This window comes from Octodon degus, unplaced genomic scaffold, assembly GCF_000260255.1.
Source record: "Octodon degus isolate 3935 unplaced genomic scaffold, OctDeg1.0 scaffold00014, whole genome shotgun sequence".
Taxonomy (NCBI): domain Eukaryota; kingdom Metazoa; phylum Chordata; class Mammalia; order Rodentia; family Octodontidae; genus Octodon; species Octodon degus.
In genome coordinates this window covers 18,752,778-18,766,404 of record NW_004524590.1, presented here as the reverse complement: position 1 = coordinate 18,766,404, position 13,627 = coordinate 18,752,778, and the positions used below count along the sequence as shown (strand labels likewise).

The 13,627-nt window shown below is 37.6% G+C and overlaps 1 protein-coding gene and 1 pseudogene across 5 annotated transcripts in view; both read left to right on the top strand.

Moving 5' to 3' along the window:
• Positions 1-13,627, top strand: part of Nckap5 (NCK associated protein 5) — a 959,001-nt gene that overhangs the window by 769,771 nt on the left and 175,603 nt on the right. The window lies entirely within an intron of this gene.
• Positions 4,723-6,357, top strand: LOC101591331 (annotated as a pseudogene).

Sequence of the window (13,627 nt, the reverse complement as noted above, 5' to 3'; positions counted from 1 at the left end):
AGAGAGAGAGAGAGAGAGAGAGAGAGAGAGAGAGAGAGAGAGAGAGAGAGAGATGTTTTGGAAAAATGTGTGCAATTCACACAATAGTGGTTCTCATTAGGGAAAGAAATAAGAAGAAGGGTGGCCAACTGAGAGTTTCTTTCTTGTGGAACTTGAACTTCTCACTGGAAGAACGTATGTGTATGTTACTTATTAGTTAAAAATACATTACTTAAAATTAAATAAAAGTAATTCTAATCGCAGGGAAATGCTGTGAATATTGAGAAAATCTGTTGGTATCCTACACATCCTACACAAGTCACATACACACTTACGATGCTCTTCGGTGCATGTGTAATGGTTGGGTTATCTTTTCTCACAGTAGAAGTGGGTATGTACATGATTAAGGGCCAAATAATAGTAGAGCTTTTAAATTAATGAGGGGAAAACAGTAATTAAGCCAGTAAAAACATTAAACTGGAAAATGATGAGCCATCAATATGAAATAAGTGAACTAAAGTAAGATAGAAAGACTATGATCAGAGGGAGTAGTAAAATACTGACATGCATGATATGAAGAGAAATCAGAATAGAGAATGGTCAAGAGACAAACTAAAGATTGACTTAGATTAGAAAATGAAACTAAGATAAGATGTTTGTTAAAAAAAAAGACAATGAGAAGCACCAATTAATGTTGATAAAGGGGAAAATATAGATGTATAAAGATACTGGTAACACAGAAAAGGAATGTGGAGGAATTATAACTTAAATGCAGGTGAGATGAACATAAACACAAACAAGACAGTATTACAAAAATAAACCTCAGAACAAAAGACAGATTCTTTCAAAATTAAGCAAGTGTGATAGATTAAACAATAGAGATGTAAATGACTAATATCATGAGCATTGCATAAATGAGAGGTGCATACAAAGAGTACAATTATCTTAGTTAATTTTCTTTTCCTGAGACAAAATACCAATACCAAAAGTTAACTGCAGAAAGTAGGAAAAGTTTATTGCAGTTCAGTTTGTAGTGGTCTTGGTCCATAGTTGGTTGTCTGCATGGCAGGGTCATGTGGCAGAGGAGATAAAAGAGGAGAAAAAGCTCATGGTGGGAAGGAAAGCAGTGAAGTAGTGAAGAAGAAGCAGCACCAGCTGAAGCCCCCATCTCCCTTTTATCCCTTTTATTTTTTGGTACCAGGGATCAAAATCAGGAGCTTCACGTTTTCAGGCAGGTGCTTGTGCTGCTGAGCTATCTTCCCAGCCCTTCTATCCTGTTTGTATCTTCCAGGATACCCACCCAAACTCAAAACTGACCCTTCCCATTATCTACACCCAGAACTATGCCAACCCCATCAGTTGACTAGCTTAGGAATCATACCCTTAATTCCAGCATCACACACTCTAGATTCAGCCATCTCTGGAAAGCCCCACCTTTGACTGCATGATACTTTGGGGAGAGATCTAGACACAAGCCATAGCAGCAATATAAATGAGTAAAACAATTGTTAATATGACTAAATGGCTATATGAAAATCCTTGCTTTGCTTTGAAATATATATTTACTATCTTGAAATGTCTTTAGTGTTAAAATAGAGAAAATAATGAAGCATATTAATGCACATTTTTTAAAAAATTAGGAAATGCACAAAATAAATACAAGGAAAACACAGGAGAAAATAACTAATAAAGCTATAATTAATAAATCAAAGATGTGTGTGTTAATAAGGGAATTGCAAAAATCATTTTCAAATACCAGTAAAATAGTTAAACATATCACTTGACCAATAAAGAAAAGAGGACTACATTGTGTGTGTGTGTGTGTGTGTGTGTGTGTGTGTGTATAACAGCCACAGATGTGGGTGAATAGAGTTTTATAAAAATAATAATAAATGAATAATAAATCTTTCTCCATATATTTGAAGTAAATTAATGTCTAGCAAAATATAGAAAAAATGTGTGCTGCAGCAGATTTGGAAAATGATTAAAGATCTATTGAAAAAGATCCAAACGCAAATGGACTTGTAACTAAGCTATATGTAATCTTTTAAAAACCATGTAATACTAATATTATTTAAATTATGTCAGACTATATAAGAATTGAATTGAAGCCAGCATACTTTAATTTGAAGCTTGGGTAAACAGTACACTTAATAAAAGAAAAAGAAAAAGTAAGAAAGAGATAAAGAGAGACAGACAAAGAGCAAGGTGGGTATGGTCACACATGCCTGTAATCCCAGCATATGTGAGGCTGAGGTAGGAGGATTGCAACCTGGACAATTTAGCAATTTAGCAAGACCCTGTCTAAAAGAAAGAAATGTGGCAAAGGGAAGAAAGGGTGAAGGGATCTGGGGCTGTAGCTCAGTAAGAAGGCTCTGCATTCAGTCTCCAATATCAAACACACACACACACATACACACACACACACCTATACAGAGACATCATTATGAATTAGGATGTATACATTTAATGAAAACTTTATCAAATAGTATCAAGAAATGTCTTTACAATAAAATCACTCCAGCAAATATTATCCTGTTAAACAAAGAAGTCATTTCAATTCTAGAAATATGCAGTACTACCAGCTGTCTCTATTACTGTTCTGCATGGCATTTGAAGGTCATGTATACTGCAGGAAGACATGAGAATGAAATGGCAGAGGTAAATTTTGAAAAAGTAGGACTAAAACTATCTTACTCATTTTATAACTGTATCCTTAGGAATTATCTCTAATAAAATACATACTAGTATGAAATACTTAAATAATTAAACTTGAAGTAAATATAATAAAAATGAATTGCTCTTATTTATTTTTCAATAAGAATCTAAAAATAGAAATAGGAAACTAATTGGTTGTGTAGAAAAGACTAGGCTATAAAATAATTATCAATAAAATTTAAAAGAAATGTACTGAACCACATGATACAACTCATACACACAAGGAATTATATAAGATTATCTTAGCATGTGTTTCAAAGGATAAATGCACGGGGAGAAAAGATCTAAGAAAAGTATATTGAAACAATTCAGGGAAACCTGTTTTGCCATATATCAGAACAAAATGGAAATCCACTGTATTTAAAAAAAATATGGTATTGCCATAGTAATAAAGAGATTAGACAAAGTACAAGATTCAGAAATTGATAGATAGATATAAATAGATATAGATATAGATATAGATATAGATATAGATATAGATATAGATATAGATATAGATACTGCTTGGTGATAAAGTATTTGCCCAGTTAGCACAAGGCCCAGGTTTGCAAAGATGTGAAAGATGTCATTTATATTACTAATTCCTTATGTTGGAAGAATAACAAATAGAAAGTAGATTAATTGGTTACCTTTAACCATATAGACATATTAAAGTTTTAAATGTAAAGAACATAATAGATATCATAAAATCATATGAGAAAACATATAAAATTGAATAGAGAAAATTAAAATACTATAAATGGTAGATAAAGATATTCTGAGCTGTGGAGATAGCTCAGCGGCATAAGCTCCTCTCTGGAGAAACACTGCCTGGAAAGCACAAGGTCCTGAGTTCAATCCCCAGGACCACAAAATTTAAAAAATTAATTCTATAAAAATATTTAGCAAATTCAAATAAATGAATGTATAGGATTATTCTTAAAAAAACGTATAAAAATATTTTTATATGGTTAAAAATAGCACAAAAAATAGTATAAATATAGGCAATAGACAAAGGGAGATGTAAAGGAATATGTTTGCAATTCAGAGGACAAATAGCTACAATGTACATTGATTTCTTACAAAGTAACAAGAAGGAGACATAAGAATATTGAGCAAAATTAAGGAACTATGGAATGAAATGGATAGAAGTGCAAACCCAAACATCGACCAAGCATTTATAAGTTTTTTCTATGCCACTCATATTCAGTAAAATGTTATTTGTAATTAACTATATATCTTTTGAGGGGATGACAACCATAATCAAACACAGGGGGACTCCACAAATGAGCTGTGGTATCACCTTTTAAGTTTCTTTCTGGAGATAAGGTCTCTGTAAGTATCTAAACCAGCCTCTGACCTCCAGCTCACCCAAGGAAAATTCAAAGGGCATTGAGACAGAAGAAATAAAATCTGCCTACCTGAACTTTCTGAAATGGTAGCACTGGAAGCAACAAAGCAGATAAATGAGGCTGAAAACATTCAGAAACAATTTTATAGATGGTCTTAAGAAAATGATGGAAACCATGAATGTCCAACACAAGAAAGAAGTGGATTCCATGAAACAGATTCAAACAGATTTCCAGGAGATTAAAATTTCTATTCGAAGTACATGCAGCAGAATCAACCAATGTGGGGACATAATAAATGACCATCAAGTGAAAGATTTCTTAAAAATATCAAAGGACCATGAAAAAATTAATCTAATGGCTGCTAGATAATACAAAGAAGAATAAAATAAGATTGAAAGAAATAATGAAAAATATCAAAAGATAGCATAAAGGACATAAAAACACAGTCACAGAAGTAATAGCAGAAAGCTTCACAAGCATAGAAAAAGAATTTAACAAACACTTAAGTGAGGCATACAGAACTCCAGTTAGCCATGATCAAAAAAAAAAAAAAAAAAAAAACTACACCAAAGCATATAATAGTCAATATTCTGGAAATTGAACACAAGAACAGAATATTAAAAGCTATTAGAGGCTCAGTCCTCAAGGTGTCGGTGCTGTGTGGTGGAGGTATTTCGTTGCTTGTCGGCCTGCGTGCGCGTTTGCGGACATGGCCTCAAACGACTATACTCAACAAGTAACCCAAAGCTATGGGGCCTACCCCACCCAGCCTGGGCAGGGCTACTCCCAGCAGAGCAATCAGCCCTATGGACAGCAGAGTTACAGTGGCTATGGCCAGTCAGCAGACACTTCAAGCTATGGCCAGAGCAGCTATGGTGGTTCTTATGGACAGACTCAGAACAGTTAGGGCACACAGTCAGCTCCCCAGGGTTATGGCTCCACTGGTGGCTATGGCAGTAGCCAGAGTTCCCAGTCATCTTACGGTCAGCAGTCCTCTTATCCTGGCTATGGTCAGCAGCCAGCTCCCAGCAGCACCTCGGGAAGTTATGGTGGTAGTTCTCAGAGCAGCAGCTATGGGCAGCCCCAGAGTGGGGGCTATGGCCAACAGTCTGGCTATGGTGGACAGCAACAGAGCTACGGACAGCAGCAAAGCTCCTACAATCCCCCTCAGGGCTATGGACAGCAGAGCCAGTACAACAGCAGCATTGGCGGTGGAGGGGGTGGTGGAGGCAATTGCGGCCAAGATCAGTCCTCCATGAGCGGTGGCGGCGGTGGCTATGGCAATCAGGACCAGAGTGGTGGTGGCGGTGGCTACGGGGGGGCCAGCAGGACCGTGGGGGCCGAGGCAGGGGTGGTGGCGGTGGTTACAACCGCAGCAGTGGTGGCTATGAACCCAGAGGTCGTGGAGGTGGCCGTGGAGGCAGAGGCGGCATGGGCGGAAGTGACCGAGGTGGCTTCAATAAATTTGGTGGCCCTCGGGACCAAGGATCACGTCATGATTCTGAACAGGATAATTCTGACAACACCACCATCTTTGTGCAAGGCCTGGGTGAGAATGTTACAATTGAGTCTGTAGCTGATTACTTCAAGCAGATTGGCATTATTAAGACCAATAAGAAAACCGGACAACCCATGATTAATTTGTACACAGACAGGGAAACTGGCAAATTGAAGGGAGAAGCGACAGTTTCATTTGATGACCCTCCTCTGCTAAAGCAGCTATTGACTGGTTTGATGGTAAAGAATTCTCTGGGAACCCTATTAAGGTCTCGTTTGCTACCCGGCGAGCAGATTTCAATCGGGGTGGTGGCAATGGCCGAGGAGGCCGAGGAAGAGGAGGACCCATGGGCCGTGGAGGTTATGGAGGTGGTGGCAGTGGTGGTGGTGGCGGCCGGGGAGGATTCCCCAGTGGAGGTGGTGGTGGTGGAGGACAGCAGCGAGCTGGGGACTGGAAGTGTCCTAATCCTATGTGTGAGAACATGAACTTCTCTTGGAGAAATGAATGCAACCAGTGTAAGGCCCCTAAACCAGATGGCCCAGGAGGAGGTCCAGGAGGCTCCCATATGGGGGGGAACTACGGAGATGATCGTCGTGGTGGCAGAGGAGGCTACGATCGGGGCGGCTACCGAGGCCGTGGAGGGGATCGTGGGGGCTTCCGAGGGGGCCGGGGTGGTGGGGACAGAGGAGGCTTTGGCCCTGGCAAGATGGATTCCAGGGGTGAGCACAGACAGGATCACAGGGAGAGGCCGTATTAGTCTGGTTCTGAGATTCTGGAACAACTTTGCCCCCTGTACCCAGTGTTACCCTCATTATTTTGTAACCTTCCAACTCCTGATCATCCATGGTTTTTTTTTTTTTTTGTGTTGGACTATGTAATTGTAACCATACCTCTGGTTCTCATTAAAAACCATCATTTTAGTTAAAAAAATAAAATAAAATAAAATAAAAGCTATTAGAGAAAAGAGACAAGTTAACATATGAAGTGCTTCAGAATCACGGTGCAAATCCTTAAATCAAGAAGAGTTTTGTGGAGTATTTGAATCCCTAAAAGAAAGTAACCTCTTACTCAGACTATTGTAGCCAGTAAAATTCTTTCAAAGTTAATGGAGAAATAACCTACTTTTTATGATAAAGAACACTTGAAGAACTTTATGACCATCAAACCAAAAGCTCTAAAGGATATTATAGAAAAAGACAATAACTACATGAATCCTAATATAATGAATCCACTAATGAAGGCAAGAAGTTAAACAGAGAGCAAAGAAAAAAAAACAGCAACTAAAAAATAATACAAGAGTGAGTCAACTCCTATTGCTTATAACTATCAATGTAAATAGTCTCAATTCACCAATCAAAAGAAATAGACTGGCAGAGTAGGTCAAGAAACAAGATGCAATGATATGTTGCTTATAAGAAACACATTTTACTGAAAAAGAAAATAACAGACTGAAAATCAAAGTGCAGAAAACAATATTCCATGTGACAGAAGCCTGGAAGAAATCAGGGGTGGTTACTGTATTTGAATTTATGATCTTTGCTCAGCCCTCTGGGTAGCTGTTATCACAGGTGTTTGCCCTGAGGGTCTTCCCTGCACAGAAGCTTCCAAAAGCTGTTCAATATGTACCCTCATCTACAAATGGACAGTAAAGGATAATTAGAAACTTGGGAGTAATTAAAAAAAATACCAAGGTGGAAACATGAGGGAAGGGGACAGAGATGAGAGAAATAGCTCAGTGAGCAGAATGAAATTGAAAAGAAGATATACACTAAATATATATTTTGAAAATAATAAATGAAAAGAGATCAGAAAAAAATTATTCAGTCTTAGAAAATCAAAAATAGGAAATCTGAAATGAAGCACTCAGAAAAGCTGGAAGGTAAAATATGGATCATAAACTAGAGGGTTGAGAACAGATTAGAAGATGAAATACCAAGAAAGGAACCACAGAAAAAAAAAATAAAAATAATCGGAAATAAGTGAAATTATTTCCAAAGAAGGAAGCCTTGCTTGAAAGAGCCAGTATGGGCCCGTAAGCCAGTGTTGGGGACACACCCACATCAGGTGATCAGGCAGCTTCAGCACACGGGGAAAAAAAAAAGCTTCCTGTGGATGAGGACAGCTAAAGAATTAGGAGTGACATTCACAGGTTTCAAAATAGGAACCACAAGCCAAATACCATCAGATTTCTCAGTAGCATCACTGTTGGGGTAACTCTACAATGAAGTGTTCCCCCTTTTACAGCAACCATATATAAGTCAAGCATGAGGATGGACCTAAGATATTTTCCATTTTAAAGGGAGTCATACAAAAATAGAATTGTCCTTGTTCCCTTTCACATAAAGCCACTGCCAGATTTGCTTTAGCAAACTAGTAGCAACGCAAAGGATTTGGGTGAGAAAGACTTTGACACAAGAGAACAGTGAAAGAAGACTATGAATGATAAGAAAGGGCAGTTCCTAAATCACACAAAATAACCTGCTGTGTGTTGAGCATTATCTCTAGGCCCTGGGAGGAGGGCCCTGGGGAAAGGAAGTTGGAATCTTAAAGAAGAGGACTTCATTTCTGAGACTCCAGAATGTATTACTCATAGGCATTTGGATAGTGAAGGGAAAATTACAAGTTTTTAGAAAATGAGAAAGAGAAAAATAAATAAGAAACAGAACAACATAGAAGACTAGGAAAACAAGGAGTTATTCATAAAAAGGTAACAAGCTCTCTCCTGTGCACCTGATAATGGTACAACTTCTACCGTTTGAAACAATGATTATTATTTACCTTGTTGGAAGGTTTGGTGCTACAGACAGGAAGTGAAGGCGCATGATGGGAGAGCTGTCTTTTTTTAACCAGGCAGAAGAGGATGGATACCTAAAGTTGAGAAATCAACAATTAACAGTATAACATGTGACCAAAACCATTCTGAGAGGCAATACGTTGTGATGAACAGTCCAGCTGACTAGATTTGAATCATGGGTCTACAGATCTCTTGCTGAATGACTTCAAGGAAGTTTCTTAAAGTCCCCACACCTCAGTCATCCTTTTACTAAAGCAAAAAACCAAAACATGAAATGAAAGATGCTTCTCCACCTCTAATAGGATTACATCCCTAATAAACCCTTTATCAATTGAGATGCCAAAAGCGTGTGCAATATCCCTAACTTCCTTGCAAGCTAGCTTAGCCTACCTACCAAAAATGTGATCAAAACACTCAGCCCATAGTTGGATAGTCATCTCACGCTTGGTCTGTTCTATAACACGTTGAATATCTATTAAATATCTAATGTTATTTATAGAAAAATCAAAACTCAAATTGGGAGATGTGGTAGCTTCTGAATGCATATCATTCCACAGGTTTCAGTCAAAAAGTTATAAGCCAGGAACCATTAGTATATGTTTAGAAAATGGTCTAATAGGGAGTAATCATAAGTTTTGGCCATGATTATTTTTCAAAAAGCGAAAATTAAATACAATGGGTAAAGTGGAGGTAGAATAAGACTCCTGAAGGTAGAGAAAGATGGGGTAAGGGGTGACTACTTTTTGTTTAAATTATAAGTCCTTTAGTCATAGTTAACTTTTCAACTATTCTGTATTTTGTTTAGATAAAACTAATTGACATAAAATCATCTGGCAGTTAAAAATTTGGGAAAAACTCAGGCTACTGTTGTGATGAGTACACTTTGGATGAAATTGGAACAAACAAAATTTAATCCCTTGAAGGCAGGAAAGGCAAAAATTTCAGTACAACAAAGAAACAAGCGATATCTGAGGGAGAAAAAGCAAAAACAGGTAAATGACATGGGGAACCAGAAAATAGCGTGACCTACAGATAAAAGCTTCATACCAATAAAGTTGAATGTCTAAGGTTCTAAGGAAGATAAAAGACAAAAATTTCAGAGGTGCAGTAAGGGCCAGCCAGCGCTTGAACAGACAAGAAGCTAGAGAGGGCAAGATCTGCCCCCCAAACAAAGCAGGTGACAGGTTCACAATAGTGGAGGGCTCCACCTTTTGTGCTGTTATTGTTGTTGTTACTGTTGTGTTTAGTACACAGTCTACAGGGTCTCACTACACAGATTGGACTCATAGTGATCCTCCTGCTTTCAGCCTCCCAAGTGCTGAGATTACAGGCATACACCACCACTCCCAGTCTCATTCGCAGTCTCAGCACATCCTGGGGACAGAGTCAGCATGGTATGCCAGGGATCTAACCGCATACTCTGTGTCTGCCTAAGCAGGTGCTTTAATCTGCTGAGCTATCAGTCCAGCCAAGAACTCCACCTTTTGACAGATATTTTCCATTGTTAGTGAAATCATTTCAGATTGAAAGTTTCCTAACTCAGTCCAAAGGGCGGGAAAAACCTAGGTACTGAAATTTAAAACAAGGGGGCCACAAAAATAGTATAGGTCTCTCATGTAGGATAGACAGACAAATTCTAAATATAGATGCTTCCTTTTTATTATAGTTTTTTCTTTTATTTTGAAGAGTAAGTACAAGAGCAAGAAACACAAAAATAAAGACAGAAACAGGGTAACATAACAATATGTATGATACAGATTTTCAAAACAAGAATAGCTAACTAGCAATGATTGATATAGTTTCTATTTTTGTCATCAAACCTGTTGCCCAGATTATCTGATATAGTTATGCAAGATGGGACATATGATTAAGTATTACCACATGTTTTCAGGAAAATTTAAATTTTTGTTCTTGTCTCTCATTTTCTTTTATTACCTTTTAAAAAAGTACTTTAAAGAGAGTATAGTAGTAAATAATATGACATTAGAAATGGTGCACATTTAGAAGACGAAGATGGCAGGTATTTCAAGCATGGTTTTAGTATTACACGCTGTTCTCAATGTAGTTGCTTAGTTCACAGATATGAGCATACAGTGTTAGTCAAGGTGAGATGTCCACTCATTAACTGCTACTTTCAAAAAAACTGATGGAAATTCTTAGTACAATTTCCTTATCCATCTTGTCTATGTACTTCTATGGCTTTGCCCCTACCTTATTTCCTATCTTGTGTCCTTTCTCTCTCTTTGTTGCTTAATCCTTAAGTTCTGTTTCTTTGCATTTAACTGTGGCTAGTATACCTTTCTGTTTTTCTTTCTACTTTTGAACTCTTATGCTAGGGAGACAATATGAAATTTACACATGTGGGCATGGTTTATTTCATACTATACTTATGAGTATAGCCTCAAGTTGTATCCACTTAGCTGCAAAGTTTTTCGAGTTTTTTTTTTTATAGCTGAGTAATACTCCATTGTATAAAAATACCACATCTTTTTCAGCCATTCCCCAGGTGTTGGGCATTTTGGTTGTTTCCAAGATTTGACTATCACAAATTATGCTACTATAAACATGGGTGCACATATGTCAATCTGATATGATGTTTTTAATTCTTTTGGGGAAATTTCCAGAAAAGGAATAGGTGGACTGAGTGGAATTTCCAGTCCTAGTTTTTTGAGCAGTCTCCACACTGATTTCCATAATGGTGGTTGCACCACTCTACAGTCCCGTTAGCAGTGGAGAAGGTTCCTTTTTCCCCACAGCCTCTCCAGCATTTGTTGCTCATTCATTTCTTTAAGGTTGACATTCTTTCTGGGGTGAGATGGTATCTCAATGTTGTTTTAATTTGCATTTCACAGACGGCCAGTGATGTGAAGCATTTTTTCATGTATTTATTTGCCTCTTGTATTTCTTCCTCTGAGAAGTGTTCATTCATCTCAAATGCCTCTTTAAATTTTGGGGCTCTAATCATTTTTAGTTCTTTATATATTTTAGATAGAAGACCTTTGTTTGAGTTAATTATTAGGTTAAGATGTTTTCCAAATTTGTGTGCTGTGTCTGCATTCTGTTGATAATTTCTTTTGACGTGCAGAAACTTCTCAATAACATGAGGTCCCAGTAGTTATTCTTTCAATTATCTTGTGTACAGTTAATTTTTGTCTATAAAATGTTTGCCTACCCCTATATCTCCAAAATTTCCACCTACTTTCTCTTCCAGGAGATTTAGAGTTTCTGTTTTAATGTTTAGAGCTTTAATCCGTTTTGATTTTAGTTTAGTGCATGGTGATAGACCTGGGTCTAGTTTTAGTGTTTGGCATGTAGAGAGCCAGTTTTTCCAGTACTATTTGTTAAGAGGCTATCTTTCTTCCAGTGAATGTATTTGGCCCCTTTGTCAAAGATAAGATGGCTGAGTATGTTTGTGGTTGTATCTGAATCTTCTATTCTATTTCATTTATCCTCAGATCTATTTGTTTGCCAATACCATGCTGATTTTATCATAGCAGCTTTGTAGTATAATTTCAAGTCAGGGATTGTAATGCCTCCTGCCTTGCCTTTGTTGCCCAGGATTGCCTTTGCTATTCTAAGTATTTTCTGGTTCCACATAAATTTTATGAATGATTTTTCTAGATCTGTGAGATATGTTGGTGGTATTTTGATAGAGATTGCATTAAATCTGCATAATAGTTTTTGGAGTATGGCCATTTTCATAATGTTGGAAATTCCTATCCAGGAACAAGGAGTATCTTTCCATTTTCTGAAATCCTCTTCGATTTCTTATTACAGAACACTGTAATTTTCTTGTTTAACAACCGAGTTGTTCCTGCAATTAGGTCATTAAGTTAGTTCATGAAATGAATACATCCACTATGTACATTACAATAGTCAGAACAAAGAAATGGCCAAAGGAAACTCCAACTTGCTAACTTTGCTTTCATTTGCATGATTCTTACATGTAGTACTATAATGTGTAACAACATAAAACTATAGTACTGTGTTGTACAGTACAATCAGCAAAGGTTGCAGGACTGTGTAAACAAGGTAGACTGTACAAAAAAATGACATTGAGGCTCTGTCAAGACGATATACTAAACCACAAGAAAAAAGAGATGGGTCATAAGTCTGAACAGTGAGCCTCAGCCCCAAGTATGACAGTCCTTAAAAAGGAAGGACATTAAATGAGGCTTGTCTGGAAAACTTGAATTCTCTGAAGCCTCGCCTTTGATGTAACATCTGCCCTTCCCTGTGAAACACTGCAAATAACAAAACTGTCACCAAGACAGGGTGGGCCTGACTCTCCTGTGCCCTAGGGCATTGCATCAGGGAGTGACCAGATGTTCTCTGTTCCTCAGTCCACAAGGTCAAAGAGGGGCTGCCTTCGTGTAGCTCTAACAGAGTCAAGTCCACAGCCAACTTTGAGGAGCCAAAGTAGGTGTGCAATAGTTCAGACTTTGGGTTCTAATTTGTCGCTTCTTCTGGTAAGCTCTCTCCCCGCGTTGTCAGTTGGTTCTCCTACTGAGCAAACAGTTACATTCTTCCAAGGCAGATTTAAAGCTTAGTGAACTAAGAAAAAAAAATAGGCATCTTCAGGGGTGCTAACCACTCCATAATCAATAGGACTTTGTCACATGTTCCAAAAGGTAAGATAAGAAATAGAGTGAAACAGAACAGAGTAGCTTGGCATCTTATTTCTTTGAGCAACTGCCCTTAGACTTTTACAGACTGTCGTTTCACTTTCTCTTTTGGTATTCTCCCTAAATTCTGTAGGTCTCTTTGTTTTCAAATATACATTTGACTTCTTTTCAAATATATAAATATTTTTTTTCTTTCAAATGAGAATACTGGTGAATAAAAAGCCTGCCCTCTGCTGCAGTTCAGAGAAAAACTGCAGGAACAGATGGGAAAGGTGCCTGGGTTATAGGCAGGGCTGAAGAGAGCCTGGAAATTTTCTACATTAAGTACATAGATGAAGCCACGCAGCCCCAGGCTGCTGAGCACAGTTCTTCCTCCTCCTTGCCGTGCAGTTCTAATAAAGGTCATGCCATCGTTTTTTTCAAAAGTTCAATGATAAGTCAAAAGTTGTAACAAATTATTATCAAACAAATTCTATGTCAGTAGTACATGGAATTCCTAACTTTAATGTTTTTATATATGATTTTAATATGCATTCTATAATAAAAAAGGGGACAAAATTCATAGTCATCACAGTAACTACCACAAATTATACATCCTTACCTAGTTAAAAAGAGAAAGAAACCTTAGCAAGGTAGAAGACAGAGGTGTGATAAGAGTTGTCTTCCAGAATACTAAGCCAAG